Raw genomic sequence first — 9,576 nt, forward strand, 5'->3', positions numbered from 1 at the left:
ACCTAAAAAAAAAAAAAAAACACAACCAGAGAGATCGACACAAACCCACATCCACCAAACCAGCACAAACCCACATCCCAAACCCACCACCGGCACAAACCCACACCACCACAGGACATCCACCACCGGTACAAACCCACATCCACCAAATCAAACAAACCCACATCCCAAATCCACCAAATCAATTATAAAATTCAACAAACCGCATCCCATCCAAATCAAACAAACCCACATCCCAAACCGCCTCCGTCGCCGTCGCTGATGGAAGTTTTCACTTCTGGCCACCGAGTCTTTCACACTGAAGTTCCTCTTCGTCGCAAAGTGGGTCAGTGATCAGTGGCGAGCCTAGGCAGTCTCTATCTCTCGGCGTGGCAAGATCGGCGTGGCAAGAATGCCAAACAGAGAGAGCGAGAGATGTAGACGAAGAGAGACATCTAATAGGAGGAGAGAGAAAAAACGAATTAAATAAGTCAAACTGTGTTTGGCATTGATGTCCGTACCGTCTCATATTTGAGACGGTACTGTAGTCATGTCTCAAATTTTTTGAGATTTGGAAAAGCTTATGAGGGATGAATTTTGGTGTTTGGTGTGCCAGATGCCAAATATTTGGCATTTGGCACACCTAATGAGAGTGCTCTAATAATCAATTCAGTTACCCTTTTTAGTTGCTGGTGATCTTAAAGTATTGCTTTGCATGTTTGCCTTCAATAATGGAGTATTTTGTAACAAGCAAACATGTTACTGCATTTTGATAATAAAATGAATACTAATTAATTGAATATATTTATTTTCTATAAGAAGTTGTTTAATTGAATGAGAATGACACAAGTATCTCATCATTTCCAAGTGAATCAAGTAGAAGAAAAAAATTAATCTTCAAATTTCTATGGGGATTTTCAAAAATAATTTTGGAATTAGTCTTTATGAATTATCTATAAAACTACTTATCCATATTGCATGGTTTAACAATTTGGTTTTAAAAAAAATAGACTCTTGATTGAGTTAATAAATGCCATGTTAATCGAATCATGCACTCCCTTAAATTTTTATATATAAATAAGTTATCTTAATTGCATGTCATGTTTTGAATAATAAAGCCAAATAAAATACTAATTGTTAGGGTCATATTTTTTATGTAATTTGCTAATCCTTTGACAAAATAAATTTTACTTGTAATTAGGTAGATCTAAGTTGGATTTAATACATCAAAAAATATGTTGTTCAAACATATCAAGTGTTAGTATCAAAAACATGAAGATTGATCCAAAAAGCAAGTGAAGAAAACTATTTCATTAAAGCTTAACAGATAACTCGACAGATAACTGCTATCGAGACTAAATGGGAAGCTCAACACAAGCTTGGTCTATCGAGAATTATGATTTCAAAGTTTCTAAATCTAAAATTCGACCCATGCTGTATTATTTGTGTAGGGTTTCTTTTCTCACAACCATAGACATATATAAGGCTTATTTTAATTGTCGTTGTATACGGATACTAAGACAAAGAGTTTAATTTTCTCTGTGAGAAGCTACTACATTTGTACGTCATAGGGTTTTGTAACCAAGTACTTCCTAATCTTCATTATTGATGAAGTAAAGCCAACAATAATCATTCAAGTTATTGGAGTTAGTCACATACTAGGATATGTGCAAAGGAATTACTCACATATTGGAAATTTGTGCATCAAAGGAAAAAAAAGCTACTACAAGATCAAGTTCAATTGGGTATTGAAGCGAAGGTTCAACTGTTGGTTGGTATTGTCGGGGACAAAAAAAATTTCCTTCTGACAAATGAGATTTCTATTGGGTTGGAGGCCTAAACCGAAACTCGACGATGGGCTTGATGCACGCCCAAAGGCTATCGGTGAAGATCCAAAGAATTCACTGTATTTTATGCCTTGGGCCTAGATTGAGACTGACAAGAATGGCTCATAAACAATCCCTACAGCATACACATCAGCATGGTTATAAAAACATACTATAAGAAATAACCCAGCAATAAAATGTTTCTGCAGAAAATAGCCTAGCGGTAAAATGTTTCTATAGAAGATAGTCCAGCGGTAAAGTAAGACCAAACAGAATAAACTTCCAGCTGTTAACTATTTCACAAATTAAGGTAAATATCCACATTTTCAAACTCGTCATCCATTGGCTCTGGAGAAGAGTCTTCTAACATAATAATATAAGGGAAAAATTCTATATTGGTACTTACATCATAACCTTCAATAGTAAATGAGTAAATGAATATTATGGGTTCCATTATAACAAATAATGAGAAAAATTTTAATGTGAGATGAAGGAAGAGAGAGAGATCCCAGCTACCGCAACAAGATCATTATGGTGCTAAGGCATGCTCATGGATATAGTATAGGTAGCGAGTAGTATGAGTAATGGGTGAGAGTGTACAGTAAAGCTGTTGGAGGCTTTCTGCTAGGGGTAGATAAGTGTTTATGAACAGAGCTATAAGGAGTGTTTATGAGCTAGAAGCTGGGGAACTTAGTTTCTAAGCTTGAAACTAAGAACTCAGTGACTTTTTCAGAGCTTAGAGAAGGCTTAAATAGAGAGGTTAAGGAAGAGTTTTTTCTTGGTGTGTATCTTAGTCCTCCCTCAAGCATTAATGGAGAGTTCCCTTTATATTTGGGTTTTAAGGGGTAATTAGCAAATAATCTCTACTAAATCTTTCTCAATCTTCAGAAAATCCTTAGAAAATCGTTCCTAGGATTTTAGCTTAGAGTGGTAAGCTCAATTTTTAGAAGGCTCTTACTGTTTTAGGTAATAACAACTAGGATTCTGACTTAGCATTGAATGCTGATTGGCCTTGGCTGATGGGATTAGAGCATGCATTAGGCGAATGATATTGGTTATGCTGCTGCTAGAATCAGAGATCTCTAAGGCAGATTGTATCACCCTAAACCAGGTGTCAATCTTGGAGCTCTTGCTGGGATCCCCTTAGTGCCCTTCAAACCACATTTCCCTAAGTTTCTCCATTTGGGGTTCATATGCTTGGTCATGAACTAAAGAATACACGTTTTTAGTATGAAAATGAATTGATTTCAAGTTGTTTTAGGAGCTTTAATGGTCTGGTCATGACTGCTCTTGGTTCTTGACCGGATGGGTTGGAGAAGAAAGAAGGGACAGCTGACTGAAGCTTCCCAATTTTCTGTCACGTCACTTTCAGCTTTATGTCACATGAGAAATGATAGAATTTCAGCTTATGAAGGAAGGGTTTAACCCCTGATGGACACATGTCCTCTTTTAATTTGATTGGACAAGTTGGGAATTGATAGGAATGGGCTCCAACTGTTTAGTTGTGCTGAAATTTGGCTAGTCAGCTCACGTGATATCTAGCTGCTGGAATTTGTGTATGGGCTGGGCTGGTTTAGCTAGGCTTTGTAGTTGAGTTCCTTTGGGCTTGGTTATCCCTACAAAATGAAGAGTTTTACCATGACTAATATACATGGGCTTTTGTAATTAGTTGATTATGGAAAAATAAGCATAGTTCCAATAAATTTTGTTAAGAGAAATATTCTTGAGAGGTGGGTAATTTATATTTCCCATGAGTTAAGGATTGTTCGAGGGCCTTTTTCGGTTGCTTGGCCACGTGTTATCCGCTAGATTAGTGACTTTACTAGGCCCGGGTTCTTTTTGGGGAGTTGCCTCCGGAACTCAATATTGGGCCACGTGGTCCAACGACTACCAACGTATTTTTAGGCCTACAAAACCATTAAAACCAATGTCTAAGAATCACAATAATGGTCGAATAAATATATAATATGCGTTTAATATGATAGTTTTGATTAATAGTTGTAATAACAGTTGAAATAAAGTAGTATTTATTTAGAGGTAAAGTAATCATGTACTCAACGATATAAATTTAAAGATAAGAAAGCAAAGTCACTTATCTTTATATGGTTTGTAGCCCCAGCTGTCAAGGAAAAGCTTCTGTGAGTTGATAATATCCCAGCAGAGTGCCAACGGCAGAGACTAGTTAAGCTTACCCCTCTTATCATGCATTTAAATGAGTTTAAGCCTTGGTTAATAATTGTAATAGTAGTTGGAATAAAGTAACATGTATTTAAATGTGTAGTAATCATAAATTCAATGATGTAAATTTAAAGATAAGGAAGCAAAATTACTTATCTTTGTATAGTTTGTAACCCCAGCTATACAGCTTCTGTGAGTTGATAATATCCCAACAGAGTAACCCCAGCGGTAGAGAGGCAATTTGCCATGATAGCTTCAAAATTGAGGGGGAAAAATGGGTGCAATTGGAGGGAGAGAAAGTATGTCCAGCTGTGTGAAGAGGTTGGTTAAGCTTGCCCTTCTTATCATGCACTTAAATGAGTTTTCCCCTTAACAATGCTCTTTTAGTTATGAATAGTATTTCCTTCCATGAGAAGAGCTTTTGTATGGAGTACTTGTGTCTTCTAAGAGAAGGGCTTTATATAAGATGGATTTGTGCCTTCCATAAGAATGGCTTTTATAAGAAATATATGTGTCTTCTAGGAGAAGGGTTTTAATATGAGATCTTGGTGCCTTCTAGGGGAAGGGCTTTGGCATTAGAAGTTTATGCCTTCTATGAGAAGGGCTTTCAGTATGAGTGTTTGATATCTCTTGAGAAGTGTGGAGATGGTAAAAAATATAGATGCTTTGTGAGATGTAGTATTTGTAATATGTATAATATATGGAAGTATGAGAGATATGGAGGTTAAAGATAGTAAAAATATGAGATTATAACCGCTGGAGAAGTTGTAGAGATGGCTTTCCAAGAGGAAAGATTTTGTAAGAGAAGAGTATGAAGATGTGTTTAGGTATTTGGAAATAAGAGCAGTAAGATAGGTGTATTTTCTGAATGTGGAGAGTGAGAGAATGAGTATGAGAGGGAGAATAGTGTTGTAGTGTGTTTAGCAATATTGCTGGAATTTACTGCTAGGATCTTTTGCTAGAGGAGTAGTAGAGATTGCTTTTCAAGAGGAAAGATTTTGTAAGAAAAGAGTATAAAGATGTGTTTATGGGCAGCAAAACAATAGAATTTCAGAGTGAGAGAGTATGAGAGTGGAGCTTAGAAGAGTTGTGGTTTGTTATATGTAATAGTGTAGTAAGTGTGTATAAGATTATGTAAGAGAAGTGAAGAAAGAGATGTTTAGAGATATGGGCAGCAAGATATATGTATTTTCAAAATATGGAGAGTGAGATAATGAGTATAAGAGAGTAATGGTATTGTAGTGTATTTAGCAAAGCTGCTGGGATTTACTGTTGGGATGTATGAAGGCTTATGAAGGGCATTTATAGGTTAAGGGCTGGAGAATCTAGTTTCTAATTTGGGGACTAAAAACCCAGAAGCTCAGAACTTCATTAAGAGCTTAAGAAGATCATTAGAGGGAGAAAGAATAAGGAAGTTTATTAGAGAGTTCTCCTCCATTGATGTCCCCCCTTTGAGGTGTTGATGAAGGGTTCTATTTAGTTGAGTTTAAGGGGGTATTTTAGCAAAGAATATCAACCAAAATCTGTCCCAAATAGCAATGAATCTTCAGAGAATCCATCTTAAAATTTGGCCAAAAATGGTATGTTTAGGTTTAAGGTGTTCTTACTGTTTCGGGTAAGAGCTGCTGGGGAAAGAGTAGCAGAAAAGGAAAGTATTTTAGCAAAAGAAAGGTAGTTTCTTTAGTTGGTTTTGGTTTTAGCCAAATGTGGAAAAATCAGTAATGCTCAGGCTGCTGAGTCAGCTGTCACAGCTATTTTGAAAAGGTTGTCCCAACTGTCAAGGAAAAGCTGTGACAACTATCTTGAGACAGTTGTCACAGCTGTCATAAGATAGTTGTTTGCTTTGGGCAGAAGCAGATGAGGTCAGTTGGGTGATTTTAGACTGTTGGAGAGGTCATTTCATGGATTTGGCTGAAAAATGGTAAGATCTCTTTCAAGGATATCTTACTATTTTGGGAATAGCAACTGGTTGTTGGGATTTCAGTATTAAATGGTTGATGACATCACTTCCAGTCAGGTGTCAAGTGTTGAATACACTGTTAGGGTTCAGCTGGAAATGTTTCATTTTTGGGTGTTTGTGTTTTTGGTCCAAGGTTCTATTACAACACATTTTTAGCAAGTAATAGAAGGATTGATTAAAAGTTAATGAAGTTTTAGAGATTCAGTCAAGGCCTCATTGTATTGCGACATAATCTTGGTGAGCAAAAAGAGTATTTAATGCTCTACTCTGGCAGCTGGCAGAGAAATATATGGTTAGATTGTGGCAGACAGCAGCTGGATATCAAAGATATCATGAATAGTTTGTATATAGTTGGAGATTAAAGATAGCCAATCAAATTAGGCTATGTGTTTGAGTTGAATTTTAGCTGAAAGAAGTAATGAGATTTATGTAGAATAATATAATGAAGTTTCTAAATTTGTATAGCAACAGTTGGGGATTAAATAAACAGTTATTTTCTCAGCAGTTAGATGGCTAGAGATATTAAGCATTTTTCACATTATGAATATTAAGTTTTAGGAAAAGAGTAATGGGGAATTTTATCATCTAAAGTGCTATGTGATAAGAGATGCTTAACATATGTTATCCACTACACACAAACTTGTCAGAGTTTAGGGAGTTGGAGAAGACACGCCAAGCAACATGTCTCTTTTATCAACTTTAAATGGCTGGAGCTTTACTGAACATACTTCTTGGCCCTCCAAACCACGACTCCCAAAATTTTCCCAAAGAGACTTATGAGCTTGGATCATAAGCTAAAGAAGATATGATGTACCTCGGGTTTTGTTGTCATTTTGTGTAAATATGGGCTCTTGTTGAAAAAGCCGCTTGCCATGAATGTAAGAGAGATAATATGGGCCGTGAGCTTTGATTCATTGCTTAAGCCCAATCCATATGTTGGTGTCGATGATGTCGTGGGTTATAATCCCAATTGATGAAGAGGAAATGTAGACCATGAATCTGCCTCCTGAAGTAAGGATCTCGCGGGTCATGTGAGCCCAATCCATGTAGTTGAATGAGATATGAGCTTGTTTTGGGTTTTAAATAGATTTACCCAAAAAATCAATAATATGTTAATGTGGCATGAGTTGCCAATGAAGTAATGCCACGTGGGCCGAAAAAAGAGTCCTCAACAAGGATTTTAGTATATATTTTGCCAAGAAATAGTTTTGGGTTTTGAGCATAAAGTAATTGTTTTTGCCAAAATAGCATTTTGGGCTTTTATAAATAGTTGCCAAAATAAATTTGGGCCTTGTAAAGTAGTGCCAAAATAGTATTTGGGCTTTGCAAAAATAAGTGTCAAATTAGTATTTGAGCTTTATAAAATAAGTGTCAATTTAGTATTTGGGCTTTGTAAAAATAAGTGTCAAATTAGTATTTCAGCTTTGTAGGATTTTGTAAAAATATTGTCGTGTAGCAACGGGCTTTTAAGAAGTGTCATGTCATAATGGGCTTTTATAGATATCGTATCGTAACGAGCTTTTAGAGGTGTCGTGCCGTATCGTAACTGGTTTTAGAGGTGCCATATCATAACGGGCTTTAGAGATGCCATATTGTAACGGGTTTTAGAGATGCCGTATTATAACGGGCTTTAGAATGCCATATCGTAACGGGCTTTAAAGTGTCGTATCGTAACGGGCTTTAAAGGGGTTTTGTTGGGTTTTTTTTGTGGAGTTAGCATAATTTTGTGACCCAATTTTGGTAGCAATATGGTGAGTATTTTTGTGAGAACCCAAGTTGGATAATATGTGGGATATAATGAGTAATATTTGTGAGGGGGCCCAAGGTAATTTATGGGGCTTATATAGGGAATATTTATGGGAGCCCAATAACATGGAGAATATTTGCGTAATATATATAGGGAATATTTATTTGGGCTCAAAATAATTTATGAGCTTGTGTGGGTATTTTTGTGAGTGGGCTAACGAAATTAAGGCCCGAAAATTTGTACCTCAACAGGTATTTTGGGATGGGCCAAAATAGTGGTAAGATTCCTCATACTTGTAACTGCTTGATTATTAATTAGTGGATTTTTGGGAATGGTGACCTTAAATTCACTCGGTGGAATTTTTGCCTTGCGAAAGGTTTTCCCCATTTGTCAACAAATCACCATGTCAATTTAATTTCTGCTGCATTTAGTTTATTTGGTGATTTTTTGGTGCCTCCATGATTTACATGTAATTTGACCTAATTAATCAACTTGGGTGATTGAATTAATTAACCAGGATTAAGCTATCTTAACCCAAGACTAATTTTTTACATTTTAAGTAGTGGAAAGGGGTAAAATTCCTATGTTATTACTCGATCTTAGTTTAACCACCCATCCATAGTGATACACATGTCTCTAAGGAGGTGTGCTTGTATGTGACCCTCGCATGTATGGGACAGTGATCATGTGTAGGCTATAGGTGAAGTAAATAAAGTTGCTATCAATCACAAGCATTCTAATGTATGATAGGTTACTTATTTTTAAATTGATTTAAACCTAAAATTCAAGTTAGGATAGTTATAGGATCCTTCCACAAAAAGTAAGTAAAATCTTGTCTCAACCCAAAAGCTAAAATTCAAGGGTTTGATTATACAAAGCCCAAGATTTGATATTTTCAACATTACCAATGCTCAGTTGTTAAAGCATCAATATCCAGAGTTGTAAAACTCTGGATATGCTTAGTTTTAGTATCAAACCACTAAAAATGTGCATTAACTAGAGTTGTAATTGTAAACAAAATTTACAACAGAACTACAATACCATTCTGAATTTAAAAGACACGGTAGCTCAGTTTCAATAATAAAATACTCTTTTTTATTCTTCTCATCATCAAAAAAACATCTCATTTTTTCTCTCTCTCCCTGACTCACTTTTCTCTCTCTCGTCCAAGTCTATCTCCTCTCATCTTAGTCTCCCTCCCTCCCTCTCTCTCTCTCTCTCTCTATCTATCTCTCTCTCTTTGGTTGAAGGCAGTGGCGCCGTGGGGGTTTTGCTGCCATAGATGGGTTGCTTTCTTCTCTCTCAAACTCTCACTCTCCGTGGATCTGTTGTGATTTGCTGTCGTACATTGGTTTTTGATGGCTTGTGATTTATGTGAGAATGGGTTTTGGGACGATAGGTGGCGACGATGTGGTGGGTCTAGTGGGTGGCAACAATGTGAAGTGGTGGTTGCTACGGTGGTGGTGTGGGGTTTGGCTTTTGGGTTTTGTTTGAGTTTGGGGTTGGTTGTGATTTGCTGGGTTGATTTTGGTATGGATTTGTTTTGATTTTGCTAGGTTTTTTTTTGTGATTTTGGTATGGGTTTGTTGTGATTTTCTGGGTTGATTTGGGTGGTGAGCAGTGGTGGGGTGGTAGGTTTGGGTGGTGGTTGTGTTGTTGATGACTGGTAGTTGGTTGGGTTTGGATGGTGGTTGTGTTGGGCTTTGGGTTTGTTCACGGTGATGAGAGAGAAAGAGACGAGGGAGGGAGAGAGAAAAAAATTAGAGAGAGGGGAGAGAGATGGCTTTAGGTTATATATTTTATTGTGTAGATATTGATGATGCCGAAAATTATCAGTTAGTTACACAGTCCTCACGTGCTTTAGACAACACCTACACAATACAAAA

Source organism: Quercus lobata, chromosome 1, assembly GCF_001633185.2.
Source record: "Quercus lobata isolate SW786 chromosome 1, ValleyOak3.0 Primary Assembly, whole genome shotgun sequence".
NCBI lineage: Eukaryota > Viridiplantae > Streptophyta > Magnoliopsida > Fagales > Fagaceae > Quercus > Quercus lobata.